Source organism: Rattus norvegicus, chromosome 3 (assembly GCF_021556685.1).
Source record: "Rattus norvegicus strain SHRSP/BbbUtx chromosome 3, alternate assembly SHRSP_T2T, whole genome shotgun sequence".
NCBI lineage: Eukaryota > Metazoa > Chordata > Mammalia > Rodentia > Muridae > Rattus > Rattus norvegicus.
In genome coordinates this window covers 111,995,945-112,012,545 of record NC_141536.1, presented here as the reverse complement: position 1 = coordinate 112,012,545, position 16,601 = coordinate 111,995,945, and positions in this window count along the sequence as shown.

Genomic DNA, 16,601 nt, shown 5'->3' with positions numbered 1-16,601 from the left:
ATTTCTTAATTCACAAATCTTCTTCCCATGTCTTCTTAGCATGCCTATCTTGTTTTGAGACAGAGTCTCCCAGAGCCCACGATGTTCTTGAACTAGAGGATGATTTTGGACTTCTGTTCCTTCTGCTTCCACCTCCCAAATGTCAGATGCTCTTTCCCCAGCTGGTGGCACTGTTTGGGAAGCTCCTGCAATCTCTAAGTCGGGCAGAGCCTTACAGGAAGATGTGCATCATTGGGGACAAACTGAGTTTTTATAGCCATTCTCCCTCTCTGGTTCCTGTGTGTGCATGTGGTGTGAGCCAGCAGCCTTCCTGTGCATGCAGTGTGATCCTCCAGCCTTCCTATGTGTATATACTGTGTGATCCTCCAGCCTTCCTATGTGTATATACTGTGTGATCCTCCAGCCTTCCTATGTGTATATACTGTGTGATCCTCCAGCCTTCCTATGTGTATATACTGTGTGATCCTCCAGCCTTCCTGTGTGTGTATACTGTGTGATCCTCCAGCCTTCCTATGTGTATATACTGTGTGATCCTCCAGCCTTCCTGTGTGTATATACTGTGTGATCCTCCAGCCTTCCTGTGTGTGTATACTGTGTGATCCTCCAGCCTTCTTGTGTGTATATACTGTGTGATCCTCCAGCCTTCCTGTGTGTGTATACTGTGTGATCCTCCAGCCTTCCTGTGTGTGTATACTGTGTGATCCTCCAGCTTTCCTGTGTGTGTATACTGTGTGATCCTCCAGCCTTCCTGTGTGTGTATACTGTGTGATCCTCCAGCCTTCCTGTGTGTGTATACTGTGTGATCCTCCAGCCTTCCTGTGTGTGTATACTGTGTGATCCTCCAGCCTTCCTGTGTGTATATACTGTGTGATCCTCCAGCCTTCCTGTGTGTATATACTGTGTGATCCTCCAGCCTTCCTATGTGTATATACTGTGTGATCCTCCAGCCTTCCTATGTGTATATACTGTGTGATCCTCCAGCCTTCCTGTGTGTATATACTGTGTGATCCTCCAGCCTTCCTGTGTGTATATACTGTGTGGTCCTCCAGCCTTCCTGTGTGTATATACTGTGTGATCCTCCAGCCTTCCTGTGTGTATATACTGTGTGGTCCTCCAGCCTTCCTGTGTGTATATACTGTGTAGTCCTCCAGCCTTCCTATGTGTATATACTGTGTGGTCCACCAGCCTTCCTATGTGTATATACTGTGTGATCCTCCAGCCTTCCTGTGTGTATATACTGTGTGATCCTCCAGCCTTCCTGTGTGTATACTGTGTGATCCTCCAGCCTGCCTGTGTGTATATACTGTGTGGTCCTCCAGCCTTCCTGTTGTGCATGCTGTGTGACCCCCTAGCGTGTTTCTGCCATCCCTCCCAGGAGCTGTAATCCAAAGCAAACCCCCTTTTTCTTAAAGTCAGTTCTGTTAGTGATTTTATCACAGAAATGAATAACACAAGTTCCTCCTTTTTGATCAAGTTGTAAAGGTTGGGGGGCATTTTTCCTTTGTAAGAAACAAAGCTATCACAATTCAGTGCTCTCTGTTCATTGATCAATTTCAGATAACAGCTTTGGGCACCTCACATTTACTGATGCAGGCAACCACTATTCATGCTTGGGTATCAAAGCCAATGGTTGCCTGTTAAACACCCAGCTCTAAAGAAGAAAGGAGTTCTCACTTGTTCCTCAGTAGAAATACCCAAGACTTTGAAAATTAATGGTAAGGAGGGTAGGCATGATGATTTAAATAAAATCTTCAGGTAACATTGGGAAGATGGGGAGTTACTGGGGTGCATTTACCAATCCACCCCAGTGCTTTATAGGTGATGATCAGTCAGTTACCTAAAAAGCCGTGTGGAGCTTTTTAGGGATGAGCCTCGCCTGATTTCTACAATTCAAGCTCTGCTTGAATTCCTACAGCTCTCCCGAGTTTGATGGGTGCCCTGCTCTTGTGGGGAGCAAGTGAGTGGACAGATTAGTGGAGTGAATGACATTCCTGTCTCACTGGCTTCTCTGGAAAACACCCCCCAGACCTGTAGGAATACAGCAGGTCTTTGCCGTCATTTATCTGATATAAAATGCCATCAACACAGTCTCCAAACAGTTGTCTGGGATGTCCCCTAACTCAGTGGCTCCCATAGCTCTTCAGCTCCACCTGCTGATGCATTAAGTAGGTTCTGGTATGGAAGGAAAGTTAGTATGTTGGTCACCCTGCTTTTACCTGCATGGTAGTCTCTGCAATGAAGGTTTTCATAGGTTGCCCTGTGACAGGGAGGCCTGAGGAAGCGGCGGTCACGGCTGTGCCTATGCTCCACTCAGCTTGTCAGCAGCTCCCTTTATTCCCTAACTCCTGATTAGTATAGATAATGCTTGTATAAAAGGGCACACATTATTTTCTAATTGCCATTTGCTCTTTAAGCACATAGAGTCAAGTCCATTGGCAGCATTTAATGTGTTGAGTGCTTGTCACCATGTCATGAACAGCCTGAGAGGGTGGATGTGGAGTGAGCAGAGTGTAAGAGCGTCGCTCCCCGGAGTCTTCTCTGTCCCCACAGTTATGCTCCCGAACTTCTGTCTCTTGTGTTCCTCATTAGGAAGCAGCTTGAGTTTCAGCGTGAACAGGAGCTCGCGATCTGACCTCCCAGGGTCTTTGATTTTTGTGCTACCTTGAGACAGACAAAGCTAGAAGCAAGGCAGCATTCTGCTCGGTATTTTATGTATTTGTATGAGCCCTGTCACCTTCCACAGACACCCTCCTCCCCGTGTTTAGTGAGCCCGGAAACCCACTGACACTGAGCATGGAAACCAAGACTGGGCCCTGACCTCGGGCATGGGTGAGGACCTGCGGTTTGCAACTCCGTTTAAATGGGTTTTATTGCTGTGTCTTTGTGCAGTGGGTGGTGGTTAACTCAGAGACTCATGTCCGGTTAAAGTGTCAGTGGACTGCTCAGTCATTCATGGGACAGCTGCAGCACCCCCCAGGCTCAGGGACTGTCACTCAGGAGGGAGCAGAAAGGACAGAGCAAGCCAGAGGTCAGGGAGTACCAAAACAAAGCAGTATCTTTTGGACATGATAGCATGACAGGACCTTTGGTGGCACCCACCAGTCACTCACAGCAACTGCACGAGATCAAATCCGTCAACGTTCTAGCATGCAGTCGGAAGAGGTTCCTGAGCCCTCACCTCTGAGGCGTTGCAGACGGTTAATGACATCTGGGGGAGGGGGAGTCAGCTCTCTTTAAGGGTATGGTCCCCAGTAAGGTCAGTCATACTCCAGAGGATGGACACACACTCAGGAGCAATTGGAAGGCCCAGATTGGACTCAATGGGTGGCTAAACTAAAGAAGGGGACACGGAGCTGAGGAGGTGGGAGCTGATGGTACATCTGGGAGGAGTTAGGGGAACAGTGAACGAGGAGGATGAATTTGAGTAAAACACACTGTACAAGATGCCTAAAAATGAATAGGAACACTGAAGAGTAAAGGCAAATGTGTCGGCAGGAAGGCTTATTAGTAGGGACGGGAGGGAGGCCAAGGGTGTGGGGGTATAACCAGAGTGCACCACCTCCATGTTCAAGAGTGTCAGAAATGCAATGAAAGTCCAAACAGCAGCTACACCAACCTTCGAGCAAAGCAGAGCAGCCACCCTTAGGTTTTCAGGCCCCATAAGACTTGTACTGGTTCCTTTCTCCACCTCCACAGGGCACATCCCCAGATTACTGAAAACGATTCCAATTTTGTAGATCGGGTATTATTTAAAGTAAACAACACGGTACTGGAGAGTTGATGGCTCAGTGGTTAGGGTCACTGGCTGCGCTTCCAGAGGACCAGGGTTCAATTCCCAGTACCCACGTAGCAGCTAACAACTATCTGTAACTCTAGTTCCTGAGGTTTTCTGCTGCCCCCTTCTGGCCTCTGTCAGAACTACATACCTGTGGTGTACAGATGTACACGCAGACTTGACACAGGCACACATTAAAAAACAAAACAAAACAAAACAAAACAAAACAAAACAAAACAAAACAAAACAACAACAACAACAACAACAACAACAACAACAAAAACCAAGCATTTTGAGCTGAAATAATTCTAGAATTATCAGAACCCAGTTAAATACACCCTTTTGTGCCCTTTCTGAAGGAGTGCACGGGACAGTACATTTTGCACTAGGTGATTACTGGAAGTTGGCTGGTAGCCCAGCTCTCAGTGAAACGAAGTGTGTTGGGCAGAAAACTTCAGCGAGGGGGAAATTCAGCAGATTTTCTTTAGCTATATTTAAATTGAGTGAAATTTGACATTTTTGATACTTGTTACTCTCGGTTCTTCTGAGTTCATCTCGCAATTTCAGCTCTCAGGGATCCAGCAATGCCCTCCTAGGGCCTCAGTATTTTGTGGTTTAATGAATGATCTGGAAAAAAGCCCGTCTCCAGTGTGGCTTTCTCACTTCCCCCTCCATTTCTACTTTGCTGCAAGCCCAGAGGAGGGGTGAGGACTCTGAGCGGAGCATGCAGATTTATTTTCTTTGCTTTAATATAATAACGCCCTCAGGGTCTAAGTTAGCATAATCGTTTTTCCTCTAGCGGCTGTGTGAAGGCTGCCGTCCCCACGAGGGGAGATTGATGTTCCTTCTGCTCAGGATGAGGAAGATTGGCAGGAATTCTTCAGATTTTTCTGGAATTTCTTGGAAGTTCTCCCTTAGGCTTTGAAATCAAAAGTCATAGGGCTCATCCGGGCTGAAAACAAGATTCTGGTCCTGAAAAGAGAACCTAGTATAGGGTTTGTCCTTCTCTCTGTGCGGCTTGGGCTCTGCAAGTTCTTCTATTTCCTGAAGGCCTTCCTTAACAATCAGATGCGGGTTGGCCTTGTGTCTCATGTTTTGGGGTGGGAGGCATGGAATTAGAGGAGACAAAAATTAGTCAATTAGTCTGGTCAGCAAATCCATGACCAGAGCACCAGGTTTTGTGGGCCGACCCTGTTCTCAGAACAGAACTAGAGATAAAACAAACTACCCTCCTGAATGCATTATCTGGACATGTCAAATGTCCAGACGCAAACCAAATTCCCTTTTTAGAAAATGAAGACACATACACTCTCCCTTTGCCTCCTTCCCTTGTCTACCTGCTTCTTCAAATTTGAAGGGTTTTAAAGAGTATATTCATAAAGGAGAGCCTTCCTGACCCCTTGAAGGAATGCTGTCCCAGAAACTGGATATATAGGTGGTAACACATGGACTCCAGCATCCAAGCCATTCAGGGAAAGTCTGAGCTGCAGAAGGCTACTCTGCCTGAGGTCATGCCAGCACAGGCGACTGTAGCCAGGGCAGGGACATAAAATATGGCCATTTCAGCCTAAAACCCTTGTTTTAGTTGGATGGCTGAGATGCAAGAACTCCATGCTGGCTTGGCTGAGGCTGAGGCTTCCTCTATTTTCCTTTTATTTCATGAGTGCTAAACCCCAGTAGATGCACCATCCCCCAGTTATCTCAGTCACAACTTCTGAAGAGTCATTTCAATGATCGACACTAAGCCTTTCTGAGTTCTGTAGAGGTCAGAGCTCAGAATGCCAGACTTCTCTTGTGGCACATAAGCAATGAATTTTGGAAGCCATAGATGCTATTGATTCGATGGGTGGTAGCCATAAGGCAAAGGGAAATGAAGACAAGGGCAGAAAGTGTTTAAAAACATCATTCCCAATGTGTCTCTATTAAACAGACAGGAACTCTTGGGTACCAGGCCAGGCCAGCTCTGATTGTTTGAGTCCAGTGGGAGCTTTATCCCGAGTATCCCAAGGTTGTATCCCACGACTCCTAGCTGGCCTCATCTCTTTGTCTGTGTTGCCCTAGGTATCACAGAGGCTCGTGGACAGGAAGAATCGGCAGCCGTGATGGTGGTTGTGGTATGGTTATAGCCTTGTTTTCAGCCTTTCTCTCACTTAGTGTTTCTAGGCTTCCCTACGACTCACTCAACTGTTTCTGTGGCTCCTGGAGATCCTTCTAATTCTGAGGCTGGCAGATTGTCCAATGGGACACAGAAGGAACAAGAGGTTCAAGTTCCAAGGCAGCCTCCCCTTAAGTCCTTGCTGCTCTTGCCTGAGGGTGACAGTTCAGCCACCAGCCTTCCTGCCCACAGACTCACACTCATGTCCCATTTTGCATTTCCTATTGAAGGAGGGTGCCTCAACAGCACCCCATCTGGCGTTAGCACAGCCAGTGATTCTGAGCCAGCTCCACTCCAAGGTGGGAGGTCACAAGAAGACCTTCCAGGGGGGTGGGGCGGGGCAGGGGAGATCAAAGTAAAACTTAAGGTTTCTTTTTTTTTTTTTAATTTAGAGAATACTTTATTAGTTTTTGTAATCAAACCCACGTAGATAAGACCTTACATATTTAATACAGTGTGTTACCCCTGTACAAATGGAAAAAACTTAAGTTCAACATTTCTAGACCAATATGGCTGTTAATTTCTGTACAGTGCCAACTCAACACAGTAAACGGGGATACTTTTTTCCAAAGTTGACAGCACAGCTAAAGTTTCAAAAAATTCAAATTATATATCTGTATATATATATTTATATTTATATAAAAAGACCAATAATAGCAGTGTGTTATGCATCAACAGCAGCAACAGCTTTTCCAGGTTCTGCAGTCATCTGAACAAAACTGTAGAGACATCCAGCACACTCCATTAAAAAAAAAAAAAGTAAAAAAACAAAACCCGAGAAAACAGCACAGTTCTGTTACTCTTGTGGTACCTGGCACCATTTTTTTTTTAAATTAGCTTCTCACTCATCATCTGGAAAGAAAACATTCTGAGCAACATCATTAAAAACAGCTCTGATAAAGCACGGTCACTACTACGTGTCATAAAGCAGGTACAAGCTATTTTACATCCACAGAGGTATGATACAGTACTGTCCTACATCTATAATACTAGAGGATACAATTTAAAAGGCATTATTTGAGACTTGATTCTACTTTTCCAGCAGAGGGCCCAAAGGATGGTGTGACACAGCTTTGTAAAGAAACATACTCTAGACAGGATTTCCTTTCACTAGTGGCACAGTTCTAAGGATTCATTCTCTCCATGAATGTCAGCTAAAACCGTTATTAAAAAAATGAAATATCCCTAGAACAAAACCGTATAACCACCGGATTCACATGAAGATGACCTAGTGGAGACAAGCTGGACCTCACCTTACCAACAAGCTATCAAATCTGTTATGTTTAAACAGTGAGACCTCCAAGGAAGGAGATGCCAAGTAGTGCTTCAAAGCTTCGGACCACAATCAAACACAGCATCCTTTTCAACAGAAGCAGAAGCTCATCTGAATATGCTCAAGGATGCTGACATCAACATTTAATCATCTCCTCACTCATCCAGGAAGAAGGGGAGATCAGTTACTACTGTACTTTATTGTGTTCAACCAAATCACCATGTTACAAAAATAGCAAGCTGCCATAATAAAAAATAAGGCTCCTCTATCCAACACCAGATAGCATCATTTTACTTTCAAGCCTAGAAATTGCACACTTGTATATAAACCAACCGAAGATGAGGATTGAGAGTTCATCTTGGTGGATTTTTCCTTTGATGAATATGAAGTGTCCTTCCTTATCTTTTTTGATGACTTTTAATTGAAAATTGATTTTATTTGATATTAGAATGGCTACTCCAGCTTGCTTCTTCTGACCATTTGCTTGGAAAGTTGTTTTCCAGCCTTTCACTCTGAGGTAGTGTCTGTCTTTGTCTCTGCGGTGTGTTTCCTGTAGGCAGCAGAATGCAGGGTCCTCATTGCGTATCCAGTTTGTTAATCTATGTCTTTTTATTGGGGAGTTGAGGCCATTGATGTTGAGAGATATTAAGGAATAGTGATTATTGCTTCCTGTTATATTCATATTTGGATGTGAGGTTATGTTTGTGTGCTTTTCTTCTCTTTGTTTTGTTGCCAAGACGATTAGTTTCTTGCTTCTTCTAGGGTATAGCTTGCCTCCTTATGTTGGGCTTTACCCTTTATTATCCTTTGTAGTGCTGGATTTGTAGAAAGATATTGTGTAAATTTGGTTTTGTCATGGAATATCTTGGTTTCTCCATCTATGTTAATTGAGAGTTTTGCAGGATACAGTAACCTGGGCTGGCATTTGTGTTCTCTTAGGGTCTGTATGACATCTGTCCAGGATCTTCTGGCCTTCATAGTTTCTGGCGAAAAGTCTGGTGTGATTCTGATAGGTCTGCCTTTATATGTTACTTGACCTTTTTCCCTTACTGCTTTTAATATTCTTTCTTTATTTTGTGCGTTTGGTGTTTTGACAATTATGTGACGGGAGGTGTTTCTTTTCTGGTCCAATCTATTTGGAGTTCTGTAGGCTTCTTGTATGTCTATGGGTATCTCTTTTTTTAGGTTAGGGAAGTTTTCTTCTATGATTTTGTTGAAGATATTTACTGGTCCTTTGAGCTGGGAGTCTTCACTCTCTTCTATACCTATTATCCTTAGGTTTGATCTTCTCATTGAGTCCTGGATTTCCTGTATGTTTTGGACCAGTAGCTTTTTCCGCTTTACATTATCTTTGACAGTTGAGTCAATGATTTCTATGGAATCTTCTGCTCCCGAGATTCTCTCTTCCATCTCTTGTATTCTGTTGGTGAAGCTTGTATCTACAGCTCCTTGTCTTTTCTTTTGATTTTTTATGTCCAGGGTTGTTTCCATGTGTTCTTTCTTGATTGCTTCTATTTCGATTTTTAATTCCTTCAACTGTTTGATTGTGTTTTCCTGGAATTCTTTCAGGGATTTTTGTGTCTCCTCTCTATGGGTTTCTACTTGTTTATTTATGTTTTCCTGGAATTCTTTCAGGCATTTTTGCGATTCCTCTCTGTAGGCTTCTACTTGTTCTCTAAGGGAGTTCTCCACGTCTTTCTTGAAGTCCTCCAGCATCATGATCAAATACAATTTTGAAACTAGATCTTGCTTTTCTGGTGTGTTTGGATATTCCATATTTATTTTGGTGGGAGAATTGGGCTCTGATGATGCCATGTAGTCTTGGTTTCTGTTGCTTGGGTTCCTGCGCTTGCCTCTCGCCATCAGATTATCTCTAGTGTTACTTTGTTCTGCTATTTCTGACAGTGGCTAGACTGTCCTATAAGCCTGTGTGTCAGGAGTGCTGTAGACCTGTTTTCCTGTTTTCTTTCAGCCAGTTATGGGGACAGAGTGTTCTGCTTTCAGGCGTGTAGTTTTTCCTCTCTACAGGTCTTCAGCTGTTCCTGTGGGCCTGTGTCTTGAGTTCACCAGGCAGGTTTCTTGCAGGGGAAAAGTTGGTCCTACCTGTGGTTCCAAGGCTCAAGTTTGCTCGTGGGGTACTGCCTAAGTCCTCTCCGCGGCGGCAGCAACCGGGAAGATCTGCGCCGCTCTTTCCGGGAGCCTCCGTGCACCAGGGTTCCAGATGACGTTTGGTGTTTTCCTCTGGCGTCTGGATGTGCACAGAGTGCAGTCTCTTCTGGTTTCCCAGGCGTGTCTGCCTCTCTGAAGGTTTAGCTCTCCCTCCCACGGGATTTGGGTGCAGAGAACTGTTTATCCGGTCTGTTTCCTTCAGGTTCCAGCGGTGTCTCAGGCGCAGGGGTCCTGCCGCTCCTGGGCCCTCCCCTACGGGAACCCAGAGGCCTTATACAGTTGCCTCTTGGGCCAGGGATGTGGGCAGGGGTGGGCAGTGTTGGTGGTCTCCTCCGCTCTGCAGCCTCAGGAGTGCCCACCTGATAAGACAGTGAGGTCTCTCTCCCATGGGGTTTGGGAGCAGAGAGCTGCTGCGGGCCGGGATCCGCGGGTGTGGGAAACTTAAGGTTTCTAGACAAGTCCTCAGAGTCTTCTTACTCCCTGAAGACTTATATATCTTTCCCCCCCCCCAAAAAAAAACTGTCAGAAAATCATTTGTACCTCCCACACGGCAAGGCAAAAGTTTTCTAAGGCAAATATTATTTTAGAAATATATAATTTCTTTAAAATTATACACACATACGTATAATTTGGGAGTTTCCTAATGCAAACAATGTATTTCAGTCACCTTCTCAACTCCTCCTGGATTCCCTGTCTTTTCTCCCTTCAATTTAATGTTCTCTTTTATGTTTGTTTGTACAGTGCTGAGTCCCATTAGCATGCCCACATGGGTTTGTTTGTGGTCATCACTGCAGCACCTCACAGGGACCACAACACTAAAGAAAATTGACCCTCTTTCCCCTCAGCCATCACCTGTCAACAGTTCCCCAGCTAGGGGAACAAATTTGTGCAGTTGGCATTTCATCAGAGAGATAAATAGTTTCCCCCAGGGTTACACAATAGAAAATGGCAGAGCTAAAATTTAAATTTGTGGATGTTAGCCTCTGTGATCATTCCTGTCCCCATATTACAGGCTAATTCTCCCTAGAGTGCAGTTTCAAATGCAGAACTCCATCCCTGAATTCTGTCTCCTTGCTGCAGGTGCTTGGTTGTAGGACTGCCGTGGCTGCTGTAGGGCACTCTGCCACGATTCCGTGGAAAATCGGTGCATATGTCTATGATTGGAGCAGCTTTGAAAAGCAACAGGGGAGATGTTCTGCTGTAATAATGGTGGAAGGGGTGTGTCTTGGTAAACGGTGTCATGCAGTGTAAGCACAGCTGAAGCACCTTCAGAGCTGGAACCGCCCACAGTGCATCGGGACATCTTGTGATGTTACTCCTCAGTTCTACAGGATAAAGTTGACTAAAGTGGAAACGTGGTTCCCAAGTACTCTTCTTGCTTATTTCCCTTGTTGTACTAGCTAGTTTTGTGCGCCAACTTGACATAAGCTGGAGTTATCACTGAGAAAGGAGCCTCCCTTGAAGAAATGCCTGCATGAGATCCAGCTGTAAGGCATTTTCTCAATTAGTGATCAAGGGTGAGAGGGCCCAGCCCATTGTGGGTGGTGCTGTCCCTGGGCTGGTGGTCCTGGGTTCTATAAGAAAGCAAGCTGAACAAGACAGGGGAAGCAAGCCAGTAAGTAACGTCCCTTCATGGCCTCTGCATCAGCTCCTGCTTCCTGACCTGCTTGAGTTCCAGTCCTGACTTCTTGTGGTGATGAACAGCAATGTGGAAGTGTAAGCTGAATAAACCCTTTCCTCCACAACTTGCTTCTTGGTCCTGATGTTTGTGCAGGAATAGAAACCCCGATTAAGGCAGTGTCATGCTGTTATCACTGCTGGAAGGGAATGCAAATACCCTGTTCCCTTCACATTCATCAGCCTCCCCTTATTCATCCAGGGTTCCTATAACCCTTCCACCTCTCCCTCCAAGGATGGGGTAGCACCTGGCTGATTCCACTGTACTAGGTGTTTGGATGGACTTTTGTCAACTGCTCCCCTTGTTGGAACTGTCAGCAGGTACCTGCTCCCAAGAAGAGAACTTGGGCGACTAGAGAACTAGCGAGTAGTTCTCCCAGTAGAAAACTGTTGGGGCGGTGACTAGATTTTGATGAGCTCCAGAAAAGACTGTGACCCTTAGATGTAAAAAAAAAGAAAAAGATCGTCTTCTAGTGATTTTGAATCTCAGAGGTTCCTAGAGGTGTTGTAGATGAAGCCAGAAAATTCGTAACCTATCTATTCAATTGCTTGCTGCATACTTATCAACCGCGTATGAAGCATCCCTTATAGCATAGTAAAATTCTAAATCCAGAAAACATTGTGAGTTCATTGTTACATGGAGGAGACAGGCACGGACAGAAGGCGCGAGTGGCAGAATCAGAGTGCCAGCTGGGAAAGGAGGAAAGCTTCGTGGATGTGACGTCATGACGCGTGGACTTCCACAGGACGTCATGACGAGTGGGCTTCCACAGGACGTCATGACGCGTGGACTTCCACAGGACGTCATGACGCGTGGACTTCCACAGGACATCATGATGAGTGGGCTTTCATGGGTCAGGAGAACTGTCTGGGAGCTAGCAAGGGCAGCGAAATTCAGACACAGAGGGAACATGTCGGACTCAGAATTCAAAACTGACCAAGTTCCACCCAGGAAGCAACACTGGCTTCAAGATTTCCTGAAGGGAAGTAGAGGGAACAGCTAAAGAAGGAGCTGGACCAAAAGGAGGGCTAGGCCTCTTGTCTCCCTTCCGAGGATGGAGCCATAGATGTTGTAACAGAGGGGTGTCGGAGCAGATCCGGTTGGTAAAGAACTTGCGACTTAGATGGTGACTTGATTAAACAAGGTTTTAAAAAGCAGACTATGACTTTGGAGTTAATGCCCTAAGGGTCTTTTTAGTCAATACATGTATACAGAGATATATGTGTACAGTTTATTAGTGAGGTCACTTTATTCATGGGTATGCTCATGTACATGATGGACAGTGTGTTGGAAGGACTTCGGATCTCTAAATCGTAAGGAGTTTGGTCTGTCAGTGAGTTGGCTGCATAGCATTGAGATTCACGTTCTGGACCCTCACCCAGACATCACAAGTGAGAGTGTGACTTGGAAAGACGCTTCTGAAGGGTAGTTTTACAGCTTGGATCAAAACAGTGTTTGAAATCTCAACAGGTTTCGTTTTAACTTCCTTTTGAAAGAATTTATTTCAAAGGAGTGACCATAAATATATTTATGGTTTATTCATTCGTTGTGTTACTAGCAATGCCAAAAACTGGAGAGAACCTGCATTTTCTAAAATTATGTTGTTATCGGGTATCCTATAGATAGGAAGTGATGAGACAGGGGTTTGTTTGTTTATATGAAAATATGTCCTTACATTTAAAAGAAAGCTAAAAACCATGCAATGGTAGTAGTGTTCCGGTAAAAATTAGAAATGTGTTCTATGTATATGTAAAAGTATCCACCATGCTATTATCAATCAGAGCTATTACCAGGTGACAGGATAGCAGGCAATCCTTCACTTCTGTTATTAGCTAATTTACATACTCTCTAGGATTCTTTGCTTAACAATAAGCGTGTACTAATGGATTACTTGTGCTAGGAGAGTTCTACTGCACCTTTTCACATGACTATAGTCTGACTGGTTGCCTGGTCACCAGACGCCCTGAAGATTTCTTCCGTTGTTCAGGCAGAACCATTGTGCGAACAACAAAATGGAGAAAGAGTAAAGTCTTAGACTGCATACTATGGCTGGAAGATCTGTGCCTTGTGCTGGCTGGGTATGCGATGGGCAAACAGGCCAGGTCATATCTGCTCCCCTCTGGCAAGGGCTAATCTTTGCATTACACATAGATGACTGACTTCCAAAATTCCCATCTCCCGAGTAACTGAGCACTGTAATAAACTGGGAAAGGGAGGATTACTTTTCAAAGCATCCGTGCCATGTAAAAGTTGTACCTAACATTTGGATGTCCTTCCCCCCCCCCCCAATTGGATATATTTTTATTTATTTACATTTCAAATGTTAACCCCTTTCCAGGTTTCCCATCCATAACCCCTATCCCATCCCCCATCTCCTTCTTCTATGAGGGTGTTCCCCCACCCACATACCATCCCTTCCTGCCTCTCCGCCCTGACATTCCTGTACACTGGGGGATCCAGCTTTGGCAGGACCAACTATTTCTCCCATTGGTGCCCCACAAGGCCATCCATCCTCTGCTACATATGCAGCTGGAGCCATGGGTCTGTCCATGTGTACTCCTTGGATGGTGGTTTAGTCCCTGGGAGCTCTGGTTGGTTGGCATTGTTGTTCTTATGGGGTTGCAAACCAGTTCAGCTCCTTCAATCCTTTCTCTAATTCCTCCAATGGGGACCCTGTTCTCAGTTCAATGGTTGACTATGAGAGTCCACCTCTGTATTTGTCATGCTCTGGCAGAGCCTCTCAGGAGACAGCTATATCAAGCTCCTGTCAGCATGCACTTCTTGGTATCCCCAATTGTGACTGGGTTTGGTGGCTGCATGTATATGGGCTGGATCCCCAAGTGGGGAAGTCTCTGAATGGCCTATCCTTCAGTCTCTGCTCCAAACTTTGTCTCCGTATTTCCTCCTATGAATATTTCTGTTTCCCCTTCCTCTTTTTTAAATATCCCCCTTATAAGAAGGACTGAAGCATCTGCATTTTGGTCATCCTTGTTCTTGAGCTTCCTCTGGTCTGTGGATTGTATCTTGGGCAACTCAAGCTTTGGGGCTAATATCCACTTATCAATGAATGTATACCATGTGTGTTCTTTTGTGATTGGGTTATCTCACTGAGGATGATATTTTCTAGTTCCATCCATTTGCCTATGAATTTCATGACATCATTGTTTTTGATAGCTGAGTAGTACTCAATTGTTTTGAAAATGAGGTGTTTTCTTTATTCTGTTCCTGCAGATAGCAATAGTCTCAGGTAAGGCAGTCCTCTCAGGGGAGCAGTGTCTGCCTTGTCTCCTGTATGACTTTATTGTCCAGTGGGCATCAATCACAGAGACCAGGTGTCTAATGCTTAATAGCACAGACCTAGTGACTAAGGGACAGTAAACTTGAGTTTCAGGATGATCTTATGAGAGCTGTGGAGAGGGTGTCCCCTCACTATTCCCTGTTCTTGTGTGCAGACCTCAGGCTGAGAAGAGATGGTATACAGCCCTCTGCCCTCTTCCCATCTCTCATCCTCCTGAAAAGAAAAATCATCTTTTGCTAGATAATTCTTGTCCAAATTGATTTCTTCTCTGCATGGCTCGGGCTGCACTTATCTGGAAAGATCTTGTGCGACCTTGGAGACCCACAGCCTATTTAGATCTCCACTTTAGAATAAGAGGTTGAGATATTAACTGGTGTGCACATATCCTTACTTATCTCCTGTCTCTCAGTTTTGTGGGGTACAAGGTTATTTATATTTCCTAGAAAATTTCCTGGAAAATTTTGCAAGGTATACTGGCTGGTTCTCTGTGTCAACTTGACACAAACTGGAGTTCTCACAAAGAAAGGAGCCTCAGTTGAGGAAATGCCTCCATGAGACCCAGCTAGAAAGCATTTTCTCAATTAGTGATCAAGGGGGTGGGGAGGGCTCATTGTGGGTGGTGCTGTGCCTGGGCTTGTAGTCCTGGGTTCTATAAGAGAGCAAGCTGAGCAAGGCAGGGGAAGAAGTCAGTAAGTAACATCCCTCCATGGCCTCTGCATCAGCTCCTGCTTCCTGACCTGCTTGAATTCCAGTCCTGACTTCCTTTGGTGATGAACAGCAACATGAAAGTAAGCTGAATAAACCCTTTTCTCCCCAACTTTCTTTTTAGTCATGATGTTCGTGCAGGAATAGAAAGCCTGACAAAAACACAAGGCAAACAGGAGAAGCTACAGGAAGGCCAAAGTCCCCTGGTGTTTTAGAAAGTTAGGACCTGATCAAAGACAGTGTTGAATGAAAAAAAATATTGGAAGGGAGTGGCAGAATCCCAGATCCCAAAGTGTTCGAGGAATACACAGTCTAGACAGCCCTGGGACCCAATGTTGGGAGGGTACTTCAGAAGAAAAGCTGTCCAGAAACTGGGAAAGATAGGCTGATTGTTGGTAGAGAGGGGAGAGAAAAAGAGAGAGAGATAAAGATTTTACACACACACACACACACACACACACACACACACACACACACACAGAGCTTCTATCTATCTATCTATCTATCTATCTATCATCTATCTATCAATCTCCTTTTAAGATTTTTTTTTGAAAATCTCATAACTCCTGGGGGAGGAGGCCAGTAGAATAAACCCCCAAAGGACTTAGCAGTGAATTGATTTAATTAATGAAAACAAAAGGTCTTTCTGTCTCCAGTGTCACTAGCTCAGAGTCCCTAACATACACTCTTTAGACATTGCTTCTCATCAGTATTGCCCCAATGCTCTGCCTATAGTCATATAGATTTCTGGCTTTTGTGGCTCCAAAGAGGGATTGATTGGGCAGCTGCATTCCCTCTGTGAGGATTAGTAATTTGGGAGCCAGAAGCAAAAAATGTAAAGGATTGTGGTTATTGACCAGGTCTGCAATTCTTACGTGTGAGAAAAGTCACTTTCAGGTTGGAACTAAGAATAGATAATCCATTTTGGGGCATCATGAGATTTCCCATATCACATTATTAAAAACAACCCCATCCTGTGCATAGCACCATAACACCTCCCGCACAAACTGCTTCCTTATGCTTAGCTGCATCATTAAAAAACCATACCATTGCTTATTCCATGGTTGACACCCTGGCATCTAAGCTGTGGTAGGATAATGTCATCTTGGCTGAGTCGCCATGGGTCTGGGTCTCTCATACAGTAAATGGTGTGATCAGTGAGGGCTGGAGTCCCAAGGGTGCCGCGATGTGAAACAGGACACGGGTTATACAGCATGGATGAGAAATGAAAGCAGGGGCTTCATATTGGATCAGCTAGAGTGCGGTCAGAAACTTCCAGAGTAACTCATCTCAAGGTGCGAATTAAGGTGGGATAATGAGAAGCACAGGGCCCCATCACGTGCTTTCATTCTTGGATGGAATATTAATAGCATGATCTAGAACAATGAGTGGGAGTTGAGTAGAGGGAAGGGGGAAAGCCACAACTCATTAGTTTTGAAGCCAAGGCAGCTAGTTTGATTCATTAAGATATCATACGCAGCCTGACCCATGATATTTTTCCAGTACACTTTAAGCCTGAGTTCAAGGTAGTGTGGACAAGGTAAAATC